The sequence below is a fragment of the Silene latifolia genome, chromosome 2, assembly GCF_048544455.1.
Source record: "Silene latifolia isolate original U9 population chromosome 2, ASM4854445v1, whole genome shotgun sequence".
Classification (NCBI taxonomy): domain Eukaryota; kingdom Viridiplantae; phylum Streptophyta; class Magnoliopsida; order Caryophyllales; family Caryophyllaceae; genus Silene; species Silene latifolia.
Window position 1 is genome coordinate 188476 of NC_133527.1, and position 14057 is coordinate 202532.

Below are 14057 nucleotides of genomic sequence, written 5' to 3' on the forward strand. Positions count from 1 at the left end.
TATAGAACTCTTATAGAGCAAGAGTTTAGGTAGTTCCCAAGTCCTTTTTTATTATTATATTTTATCCAAATTCTAATTTATTTGTTTTTGTCTTTGAAGTCTTTTAAATAAATCGGACTCTCTATAATTGCTTGAAAAAAGCGTATCCCGTGCATTATTTTGCATGAGTTTAAAAGTAGTAAACATAAAAAAAACAGGGCCTAAGATACCCGACGAACTGGATCGTCCCTGTAACACCCCCATACTCCAAGTGCCTTTCCAGGACCACTCAGGTATGAAGACATCACCATCTCGGTCGCCCGAGGTATGATAATCAAATAGACAAACAGAAACAACATTTATTATAAGTAGTTTAATGAATAAGTACAATCCTCGAAACCAAACTGAAAGTACAATACATTATTCCAAACTATCTATTCTCAACTGAAAAGTAAATAAATGCTAAACTACAGCGGAAGACTCTATCGTCATGTCGTGGCCATCCCAGCTATCCCAGTACTCATCTCTATACCTGTTCAATATCTGCTCACCATCCCCGAATGGATCACCGCAGGTTTACAAAACAACACCGGGGTCAGTACTAATCACACAATCAATATAGATAACAATAACAAGATACACAGACAATTTGAAATCACACACACACACACACCAACTCCCATAATCTCAATCTCGACCGTCCACCTTTGGACCACCACGCCGATGGGGACCGCAGCCGTTCCCACCTAAGCCCCGCTCCTCGTACGAGCGATAACCCTGTCCATTAATGTGCACATCCCTTTCGTGGCGGGTTCCACGAAGGGCGAAACTAGGGCGTGAAGTCACTCCCCGCAAGTGACCCCACTCACCGAGAACGCATCTCGAGAACCAATCAAGAACAACCACAATCACAATCACAATCACAATCATCATATCAAACAACTAACTACAGCACATCACCAAGATCCCATTATGGGACTAATACCGAGTAGGAAATCCTACCTGGAAAGCACAACACGCAGACGGTATCTACAAATTTGTATCAAAACGGCTCCCTACGAATTCTCCTCCTACCATACAACACATAGATGCTACCATTCAAATACTACTCATAAAAACCCCCAATTCCTAAATTAGGGTTTCACCAATCTTAACAAAACATTATATAAATTATATTAAAAGCTTACCCTCGACGCAAGGAATCCAACGACACGAACTACGATACGAACCGACGTCTCGAACTCCGGAATTGTCAAGAACGCGATTAGGAAGAAGACTAGTTGCTTTCTCTCTTAAACAGGTTTTAGGTTTTGTGAAAAGTGATTTAGAATAAAGACGAATATGTTTAAATACCTTAATCGCGTAATTAACAAAACCCGAGAAAAACCCCCGCAAAACCGGACACTCGATCGAGTACCCAAGGTACTCGATCGAGTACTTTCTACTCGATCGAGTGCTGACTACTCGATCGAGTGCCCAACAGTCGAAACTATTTATCTTCGCAACTTGCCCTTACTCGACAGAGTAAGGGCTACTCGATAGAGTACCCCAAGACATATAAATACGGAGTATTACAGTCTTCCCTCCTTAAAAGGAACTTCGTCCCCGAAGTTCAAACCACTACTAAACAAAGGTACTCCCATAACATTCCCGACTCATAACCAAAACAAAATACGACACAAGACATGATACTAACCCAACTTATCCCGACAAACATACCGACACAACATACCGACACAACATATAAAAGGGGTATAAAACTCTTAAAAACTCTCGCGATCATCTCCTACCCCCCTAAAAGAAACAAGGTTACGTCCCCGTAACCATACATACCTGATCAAAAAGGAAAGGGTAACGCTCTTTCATGATATCCTCTGCCTCCCATGTCGCTTCCTCGGTCTCGTGGTTAGACCAAAGGATCTTAAGCAAAACTGTCTCACCACTCCTAGTCTTCCTAACCTTTCGGTCTAGGATCTGTTTAGGTACCTCAAGATATGACAAGGACTCATCTAGCTCTAAGCTCTCTGCCTCTAACACATGTGATGGGTCACTCACATACTTCCGCAGCTGCGATACATGAAACACATTATGCACTCTCTCCAACCTTGTGGTGGTAAAGCCAAACGATAAGCAACTTCCCCAACTCGCTCTAAGATCTCATAAGGCCCTATAAACTTCTGACTTAGCTTGCCTTTCTTCCCAAATCTCATAACTCCGCGCATAGGAGACACTTTCAGAAGAACCTTATCCCCGACCTGAAACTCTATATCCCGGCGATGTAGATCTGCATAACTCTTTTGTCGATCCTGAGCTGCTCTCATCCGTTCCCTAATCATCTTGATCTGTTCCACCATCTCATGTACCATCTCTGGTCCTAAAACCACTGCCTCAGCGCTATCGTCCCAACAAATTGCACTCCTACACCTCCTCCCATACAAAGCCTCAAACGGTGCCATACCTATACTGGTGTGATAACTGTTGTTGTAAGAAAATTCTATCAAGTCCAACCTCTGCTCCCAGCTACCACCAAAATCCATCACACAAGCTCTCAACATATCCTCCAGAGTCTTGATTGTTCTCTCAGTTTGCCCATCTGTCGCAGGATGAAATGCTGTACTCATCTTCAAAGTTGTTCCCAACGATTCCTGCAGCTCTTTCCAAAACCTCGATATAAACCTCGCATCTCTGTCAGACACTATGTCCTTAGGGACTCCATGTAACTTAAGCACGTTCTTTCGATAGGCCATAGCCAATTGTGCCTTAGTCCATGTATCTTTCATTGGAACAAAGTGAGCTGACTTGGTCAGACGATCCACTATCACCCAGATTATGTTGTTACCTTGTTGACTCTTCGGCAGACCCACAATGAAATCCATGGAAATGGATTCCCACTTCCACTCAGGCACCTCTAAAGATTGAACCTTACCTTGTGGTCTTCTCTGTTCCCCTTTAACTCTCTGGCATGTCAAACAACGGGATACAAACTCAGCTGTCTCTTTCTTCATCCCAGGCCACCAAAACGTTTTCTTCAAATCTTTGTATAGCTTGTCTCCACCTGGATGAACTGAATATGGTGTGCAATGCGCTTCTGTCATGATTGTCTTTTTCAACTCCTCATCATTAGGAACACACCACCTACCATCAAACCTCAAACTACCATCTGTATGAATAGAAAAGCGGGACACTGTCCCTTTCTCTACTCCAGCTCTCCACTCCACTATCTTAGGATCCAAAGCTTGCTTATCCCGAATGTCATCATAAAACTCCATATGTACTGTCATATCACCCATAGCATCTCCTTTCTGCATCATATGTATCCCAAAGCTCGCTACCTCATCTCTCAGCCTCATCAAAGATAGAGCTGTACACAAAGAATGTACACTCTTCCTACTCAAAGCATCAGCTACAACATTGGCCTTCCCTTCATGGTAGATAATTTCCATGTCGTAATCGCCAATCAACTCCATCCACCTCCTCTGTCTCATGTTCAACTCCTTCTGCGTGAAGATATACTTGAGACTCTTGTGATCAGAAAATACCTTAAAGATTGCTCCATAAAGGTAATGTCTCCAAATCTTGAGAGCAAACACCACCGCACCCAACTCCAGATCATGAGTAGGGTAATTCTCCTCATAAGGCTTCAACTGCCTAGAAGCATAGGCAATCACTTTACCATTCTGCATCAACACACATCCCAGCCCATTCTTCGAGGCATCGGTATAAACCTCAAAATTCTCGCTCCCCTCAGGCAATGCTAGGACAGGGGCTGTGGTCAAACGCTCCTTTAATGTTTGGAACGCCGTCTCACAACCCTCATCCCAACGAAACATGTTCTCTTTCCTCATCAACGCTGTCATCGGTCTAGCTATCTTGGAGAAATCTTTCACAAACCGTCTGTAGTATCCAGCTAAACCCAAGAAACTCCTAACCTCAGCAACATTCTTTGGTGCTTCCCACTTTGCCACTGCCTCAATCTTCGCCGGATCCACAGCTACCCCATCTTTAGAGATCACATGCCCCAGAAAAGCCACTTTCTCTAACCAGAACTCACACTTGGACAGCTTAGCATACAACTCATGCTCCCTCAATGTCTGCAACACGATCCTCAGATGCTCCTCATGCTCCTCCTTAGTCTTAGAGTAGACTAAGATGTCATCGATAAACACTACTACAAACTGATCCAAGAACTGTCTGAAGATCCTATTCATCAAATCCATAAACACTGCCGGCGCATTAGACAACCCAAACGGCATAACCACATACTCATAATGGCCATACCTCGACGTGAAAGCCGTCTTTGGTATGTCCACCTCTCTAATCTTCACTTGATGGTACCCCGACCTCAAATCAATCTTAGAAAAGACTGTTGCTCCACTCAACTGATCAAACAGGTCATCTATCCTTGGCAAAGGATACTTGTTCTTTATCGTCACTCGGTTCAACTCTCTGTAATCTATGCATAACCTCAAAGTTCCATCTTTCTTCTTCACAAACAGAACTGGTGCTCCCCACGGCGATACACTTGGTCTAATGTATCCCTTCTCTATCAGATCATCCAACTGCTTCCTAAGCTCCTCCATCTCCTTAGGACCCATACGGTACGGTGCCTTAGAGATTGGCCCCGTCCCTGGCTTCAACTCTACCGTGAAATCTATCTCCCTCCTCGGTGGCAACCCCGGAATCTCATCAGGAAAAACGTCAGCAAACTCTCCCCCACCACCGGTATCTCATCAATGTCGGACTCTCTATCCGGTCATCTCTCACATGGCATAAGATCAAAGGACATCCCTTCCTTAGATAAGACTTCAAGGTAAAAATTTGCAATCAACTTAACTTTGGGTTTGACTAGAAACCCCGGAAGACACACTAACACCCTTAGGACCTCTTAAGGACACTTTCTTTTGATGACAGTCTATCTTAGCTTTATACTTTCCTAACCAATCCATCCCAACTATCATCTCAAAACCGTTAAAAGGAAACTCTAGCAAGTCTACAGGGAAATCAACTTGCCCAACTATCAAAGATACATCTCTAAACAACCTCCCACATGATACGAGACTCACCGGAAGGTATGAAAACTTGCTCACTAACGGACTCATATACTCTCAAACCCAATCGTTTAACATGACTCAAGACACAAAAGACCGAGAAGCCCCCGAATCGAACAAAACAAACGTAGGAATACCATTAACAAGGAATGTACCGGTGATAACATGCTCATCTTCCTCATTTGCTTTCTTGTCCATCATGAATAACTTGCCACATCGGTCTTCCGCCCACCTCCCGGACAAGATTAGGCGATGCGGTCGGCTTAGCACCCGACCCTTGGTTGTTGTTGTTGTTGTTCATCGGTGTCTTCTGATAAGAATTACCGCCGTTGCGGTTGCCTCCACTCGGTAACTCGACTTCCCGGTTTGGCCATGATCCAGCCCGGTCTGTTGCTCGCGAAGCTGTGCGGGTCTCGAAAGATCCCGGTGCACTCGTGCACTCATGTCTCTTGTGGCCTACGCCACCACAACCAAAACAGGTCACTCCCCAGCTATTGCTCACACTCCCTCGGCCACGCCCAAAGGAAGCTCCAGCACTAAACCCAGATCCAGAAGAAAATCCCTTGGACTGATTGTGGTTGCCTTTCTTGAAATTAGATTGGCCACCACCCTCGCTCTCGGACTTCCTCTTCTCACCACCTGACCTCTCCCGAGCCATCTCCACTAGTCTCTCGGCTCTCCCCCCCTCTCATACGCTTCCTTTACATCGTAAGGACTCCCACGGGTAACTTATCCATAATTTTTGTGGTTAGCCCTCTCTCAAACCTCAAAGCCAGATTCTCCTCACTCAAACCCATATCCTCAAAGATATCTAGATTTCTCATTGAACGCCTATAGTACTCAAACCCACAGACATCTCAAAGCGAGTCATCTTAAACTTGTCGAACTCCTCTCTCAACTTACTCCTCACATGTTCGGGTACGAACTCCTTCCTCACAGCCCTACGAAACTCCTCCCAAGGTATAGCAGGTAACCCTTGGTTGGTATAAATCTCCTTGGCACTCACTTTCACTGAATCCCACCACTTGCCAGCTGCCTCCCTCAGATAGAATGCAGCCTGATCCACTCTCATCTCATCAGGACAATGAACTAAATCTAGTATGTTTTCCATCTCCCTCAGCCAACTATCAAGAAGGTTAGGCTCCTCAACTCCCTTGTACTCCTTCGGATTAAACCTCGCAATATAGAGGCTGACTTTAGCATGGTCAACCTCCTTCTCCTTATTCTTATCCTTGTCCTCATTCACTTTCTTTAGGGTCTCTGTAAGAGCATCCTGGTGCTCTAACATCTTGACGATGTCGTCCGTAGTCATAAGCTCAGCTCTCGCATACAAAGCATTTCTCTTGGGCGGCATCTTGAAACTATACATATATAAGAAAAGGGGTAGATATGAACATACGTACTAAACTTCAAAACACGAAAACACGCTGCTCAGAACCTACTCGATCGAGTATCCAAACCCACTCGATCGAGTAACGGGCTACTCGATCGAGTGCCCCCATGTACTCGATCGAGTACCCAAACTCCAGAACCAAACAGACCTTCTGATCTCTAACCCACTCGATCGAGTATCTAGGCTACTCGATCGAGTGACCCCCTACTCGATCGAGTACCCCTAGCTACTCGATCGAGCGCCCCAAAACGCGATTCTGGACTCAAAATCGCCAAAACCCCACCCGATCGAGTCAGTCCCACTCGATCAAGTATCACTAATACGTAAGAGCTACCCGCATAATACGTCATACACTAACATGCTAACTTTATAAAATCACTTGATATCATAATAAGTATGCTACGCATCCATTCTACTTATCGACAAAATCAATTCATCATGCTATTAAAGCCACATTGTAAACACTCAACATGTTATTCCAATCATATATTACTTTTCTTTCACATTCTCAACTTCTCCTTCAGCATCCAACAATCACATACTTCACCACATTGTTAACAAGTTACTAAGCACACACATGACTCAACACACATTCCCCCCATGTGACCGGTTCAAAGTTGTAGGGCGACCCCTTGCGACTTTAGGACGTCTCCCAAGCCTTTGCACTAGCTCCTACAACTTTTACCCCGGGTTCATTTTAATTGACTCTCTATGTTCATTAAGTTCATTGGTTACAGGTTTCAGGATCGTCGCTCTGATACCATTTGTAACACCCCCATACTCCAAGTGCCTTACCAGGACCACTCAGGTATGAAGACATCACCATCTCGGTCGCCCGAGGTATGATAATCAAATAGACAAACAGAAACAACATTTATTATAAGTAGTTTAATGAATAAGTACAATCCTCGAAACCAAACTGAAAGTACAATACATTATTCCAAACTATCTATTCTCAACTGAAAAGTAAATAAATGCTAAACTACAGCGGAAGACTCTATCGTCATGTCGTGGCCATCCCAGCTATCCCAGTACTCATCTCTATACCTGTTCAATATCTGCTCACCATCCCCGAATGGATCACCGCAGGTTTACAAAACAACACCGGGGTCAGTACTAATCACACAATCAATATAGATAACAATAACAAGATACACACACAATTTGAATCGTCACACACACACACACACCAACTCCCATCATCTCAATATCGACCGTCCACTTTGGACCGAGCCCGCCGATGGGGGACCGCAGCCGTTCCCACCTAAGCCCCGCTCCTCGTACGAGCGATAACCCTGTCCATTAATGTGCACATCCCCTTTCGTGGCGGGTTCCACGAAGGGCGAAACTAGGGCGTGAAGTCACTCCCGCAAGTGACCCCACTCAGCCGAGAACGCATCTCGAGAACCAATCAAGAACAACCACAATCACAATCACAATCACAATCACAATCATCATATCAAACAACTAACTACAGCACATCACCAAGATCCCATTATGGGACTAATACTGAGTAGGAAATCCTACCTGGAAAGCACAACACGCAGACGGTATCTACAGCTGTATCAAAACGGCTCCTCTACGAATTCTCCTCCTACCATACAACACATAGATGCTACCATTCAAATACTACTCATAAAAACCCCCAATTCCTAAATTAGGGTTTCACCAATCTTAACAAAACATTATATAAATTATATTAAAAGCTTACCCTCGACGCAAGGAATCCAACGACACGAACTACGATACGAACCGACTGTCTGAACTCCGGGAATTGTCAAGAACGCGATTAGGAAGAAGACTAGTTGCTTTCTCTCTTAAACAGGTTTTAGGTTTTGTGAAAAGTGATTTAGAATAAAGACGAATATGTTTAAATACCTTAATCGCGTAATTAACAAAACCCGAGAAAAACCCCCGCAAAACCGGACACTCGATCGAGTACCCAAGGTACTCGATCGAGTACCCTCTTACTCGATCGAGTGCCCCAAACTACTCGATCGAGTGCCCAACAGTCAGAAACTATTTATCTTCGCAACTTGCCCTTACTCGACAGAGTAAGGGCTACTCGATAGAGTACCCCAAGACATATAAATACGGAGTATTACAGTCCCTCATTAGTCATTATTCACCTACCCCCAAAAAAAACTTTCTTCATAAAGAAAACCTACCCCTTTAGGAATTCTCTCTAGAAAAATCCTAATAAAATATCCTCCGCCTTCTCTCACCGGCGGCCACTACCAAATCTTTCCTGGTCGCCGGCGAGAGTCTCTAACTACCATTAATCGAGACTGTACCCATCTTTTCCTCCGGCGGCGGCACAGTTATTAGGACGGGAAACTTGTCTGTCCTATTTCAGCCACCAATAATAGTGCTTTCTTCTAGGTTATGTTCTTGTCACCTTACCCTTTTATAATCTTTCGTTCCGATCTTTTTAGCATCTTTACAAGTACTAGTTTCCCATCTGTTTACTCTCTGCCGTTGTCTTTGTCCGATGGATTCTGAGTTCTATGGTCTGATTTCTGTTTTCTAATAGCTTGCCTTCAACCTATGTTTTAATTTCTCGTTTTCTTTGGCTTTGTATTTCTTTTAATTTTACTTTGTTTTCTGGTTGTTGAGTTTATACTAGTGTTCAGTGGCGGATCCGGCAGATCCAGAAAATATTTTTTAAGAGGTCTCTTAGATTTTAGCAAGGTGGGTGCCCCCACCATATTCGTCGACACCGTCGCCCATTAAAGCGAGTACATGCATGTAAATTTTAGCGTGTGATAGAGGGTGTATATGGTTTGTTTTCAAAAATTATTTCAAAATTTTTAGCGTGTGATAGAAGGTATTATCAACCGTAACCATATGCCCTACCAAACCCACCTCTATTTTGCGTTTCCCAAATACCCACCTTCTATGTTTAGCATTTGATTTAGAAGTCTTAATATGGGTCAAAACGATTTTCTAGTCTAAAAGCCCCTATTGTTGAAATTGATGAAACGATTTGAAGTATCGTAATAATTACCGCAATAAAACGTATAGTGTTGATCATCGTCTAGTATAACACTATATCCGTGGTTGTCGAGTAGCTATGTCCATGTTCATTGTCAATGGTTGACTTCTTAAAATCAATTAGAAGATGACATCAAGTAAAGAATTGACATAGTATCAAAGGTTAGACTTTAGGTATTTTAAGTATTATGATGTTCATGTTTATATAGTGAATCATCTCTGTTTAGTTTTCAGAATTGATTTCAGAATTGATTTCCTGAATTGAATTGATTTCCTGACAAGACATCTATGTCAATGTTTCAGTTCTTATCATAGTACTGTTTTCCTAGCTTCTTTGTGGCGGTAAAGATAGCGCCTTTAAGGTTTTCCAATAACAAATTACTCAACAAAATTGAATTGAATTTCTGGTTGTTTTTTTGTAGTTGAGAATCACTTGTCCTCTACTCCTTTTAAATTTCTTCAATAATATTCTGATAAAAAGAAATCACAAGCATATGGGGATGTTGCGTGCATGCCTCTGCAAAAAAAAAGTAGGTCTTAGGGAGGGGGGCAGTCTTGCTTCTCTATACATTTACTAATTACTACATCCTTATTATACCCTTCTACCCTTCTCTTACCACCGGTCAATAAATCTTTATTTTGCATTCCCTTTGGCTTGTGCTCCTGAAAACTTAGGTGCTAATCAGTAATCAAGTAATCATCCATCAATCACTAGTCACTACTCCTGAAAACTTAGGTGCTAATCAGTAATCAAGTAATAAAAACTCCAAAAATTCTGAAAATTTCCAGATCATCTAAAAATAATATATGTGAAAACATATCAAAAAACAACTGGAAAATTCGAAGTTTAGCTAATTTTCGTCTAAAATTGACATTTTTATCATAAAAATCACATTTTAATGTCATTATTAAATAAAATGAACAATAAAAATCCATAAACTAACCAAAATATCCTAAATACATTTTAGGATCAGAAACTTTAACATGCATAATAAATTTCGTGATATATCATAATAACACAAATTTATGAGTTTTATATGTTAATCGTATAACTCGGGACAACAATAACCGATTTGCATGCAAACAACCTTGTGCTCTGATACCACTTGTTAGAAATATATATCTCATTATACAACATATTCATATATGTTTCAAATTTATTTAGTCATAAAATAAATTCTAGGTCTTATGCATGCAAACTAAAAGGTAAGAGAAGAAATCATGTTCCTTACAATGATAATTTCGGTCATCATATGGGCACCAACAAGATCTCCTTCTTGTTAGTTCTTGAGCTATCCATGAATATAAGGATGATCCACCAAAGACCTCAAATGTAGAAGTCACTCCTCTTGATTGCACCCAAGATTACCCTTATCCCCACTAACTAATATTAGCTAGATATTAGTTTAGTAGTTTACCTTAAAATTGATTACTAGCACTCATATATTACATTAATAATTTTAGTAATTTCTTTGAACAATTTGGATCAAAGTTTCTCAAGTTTTTAGAGAAAATGAAGGAGAAGAGAGAAAAAGGCATGTGAATGAATTATCATCATATGAATGTGTAAGAAAGGAAAATAATAACCAACAACCCATAATAGAGGGGAGTGTCACGGTTGGGGTAGAGCCAAAATGGCATCATTTCTTTTCCTTTTGTTCTTCTCAATATTGTAGGTGTGTAAGAATAGCTAGAGTAGGTTTTATTAATTTATTCTTATCACATAAAATAAACACCCACTAAAGCCTACCACCCACAATATTTCGGTCCACTTCTATAAAATGGACTACCATTTTATATTTGTCAATTTGTCATTTGTCACACAATATGTCACATGTAGTATGTTACATGTTATTAATTAATTTAATGCATATTTATCCCATAAATATCATTGTTGGAAATCTATATCTCATTATACAACATATTCATATATGTTTCAAATTTATTTAGTCATAAAATAAATTCTAGATCTTATGCATACAAACTAAAAGATAAGAGAAGAAATCATGTTCCTTACTATGATAATTTCGGTCATCATATGGGCACCAACAAGATCTCCTTCTTGTTAGTTCTTGAGCTTTCCAATAATTGATGAACATTCATGATTTCAAAATAGAAGCCCTCCAATTAGTAGCACCCAAAACTATCCCTCAATCCCACAAACTAATATGTACTAGATATTTGTAATGTGGTTTACCTTAAAATTGATTACTAATACTCATATACTACTACTAGTATTATTAGTTATTGATTTAAACAAATTAGATTCATAAAACTTGAATTTTATGAAGAACAAGAGAGAGAAGTAGATGTTTTTCATAAAACAAGAGAGAGGATGAAAAATTAGAGGAAAAACTCTCTAAATGGTGGTGGTAAAACCGGTGGAGTGAGGGGGAATCATAGGCTCTTTTATTTTTCCTTTTTGTCTTCACAAGACAAAAATGTGTAAGTCTTTTGCATAGTCAAGTCACTATCAATTGTCATAGACAAATGAACAAGACAAATGAATAAGACAAAACTACTAAAAGAGCCACCCAATTTTCGGTTTCCTTGTGTAATATGGAGTTCATTTTATTTTTGTCAATTGTACAATTGTATGTCATGTGACATGTCTTATGTCATGTTTTAATTTAAAATGCATATTTAACAAATTAAATATCATTTACAAATTAAATAAATCATATTTAACAAATTGACTAGTAATTTAAAATTACTTTCTCATAAAATGGTCATTTAATTACTAGTTAGTATAATTCACAACATCTTGTAATTATAACTGACTTATCATTCTCATCTCGCGTGTTTCGCAAACACCGATTAATTTTAGTAATATAACTTCTTAAATTACTAAATAAAATCTCATTTAATCACATTATAATAAGATGTCATTTTCTCTCTTATAATAATTTGTTCAATTTTAAGGAATTAATTAATCTGTATCGGCATACAACTAATTAACCTTTTCAATTTTAGGGAATCGTCCTTTAGGTGTGACCTCAAGGGATCAACTGATCACCACCGTCGTACGACAGTAATGTCAAACTCTAGCCAGCAAATCATTACCGATATGTGTGGACCAGTTGACTATATATATATGTATCATCCCTTCCGTATTCTTGTAATGAGATTTAAATATGTGATCAATATGATCGACAATTGTGATCGCATTATTGTCGGGGACACTTACTCCAACAATCTCCCACTTGTCCTCAACAAGTGTGTGTCACCAATTCTCTTGTCCTATTACTATCTCCCACTCAATGCAAGGTGTCTTTCGGGTCGTACTTGCAAGTGATCATATCGAGAGTGGTTTCTTCAATCTGGAGAATAACTGATTGACCGGAGTTATCTACCACAGATACCATCCGAGCGTGGCCACGCATTTCCAATTCATTACTCCTCGAGTGGCCCTGAGATATTGTTTTAACCCTGACAAGGGGGTGGACAATTCCTATCGCACTTATTCCCTTCGACTAGCCACAACCATCATAACCCAAAATATGCCCATTTGACCCCATTTACGAAGGTCGTAGTAACACAAATCAAAGTTAATCTGAAACTGTGCCACCTTAGGCGAACAGTCTTTAGTCAAAGAATCGACTCATTAGAATACTATAGTATCTCTCGCCACGACCAGGCTATATAAATTTGCCAAAACTCTATAAGCGGTCACTGCCCGACAAAGTGTTCCTATCAGTCTGCCTATGTGATCGACTCGTCATCTCATGTGACTCTATGGCACTTGAACTTGCCATCAATCGCATCATACTCTAGTCACTTCGAGACGTCACCTCATACAAGTGACTATGGGCGAATACCATGTTAATCCGTGTTCACTTTAACGGAGTTCAATGTTGTCTCTACAACCCGTTTGGATGTAACAAAGTATAAAAGGAGTTTTTAAAGTAAAAACTCGAACGACAAATGCGATTATCACATATGAATAGTCAATGCCTGATTACTATTTCATGTTCTATAATCTAATTTGATCTTGTATGTAGTTGTTCATTTCAATTCAATTGAAATGACATGACTCATCATGCTTAGCCTATGAGAAGGCTTTGGTTAGTAGGTTTTATCAACTTCTTGTACCTTACTCAACCTTACTACATACTCGTTTTCCTTTGTAATGTATACATTTGCATCACAAAACTTTCTGAGTACGTGTCAAGATCCAATCAAGACATAGGTCCTCTAGCCTTAGAATAGCTCCCACTGTTTTCACAGTGTGCGGGGCTCAATTTCCGTTGTAAATATTTCTCATTGTTCTTTATTGCCTAGAACGATTCTAGAAAATCTATTTCTTAAATAACATAACCACAATGGTATCTTAACCATCCTGATGTGTTTTGATTATGGTTTTGTCGGAAACCATGTGCAATCTCAATTGTCAATTGTCATTTGTGTAACACCCTTACACAAAATTGCATCATAAACACTTTGCTTTACTTTCTTAATGCTTCTGCAAGCACTTAAGGGTAATCTTTATGGCTTACTTGGTAAAGATTACTTAAATTCGATTTTGAAAACAACTCATCATACTCAAAGTATATGAAGTGTTATACATCATTACTCATTTAATTGATCCGGCAGCGGAAGCAAATGAAATCAATCAAATATGTTCAATTTAATTGAACTAGTCA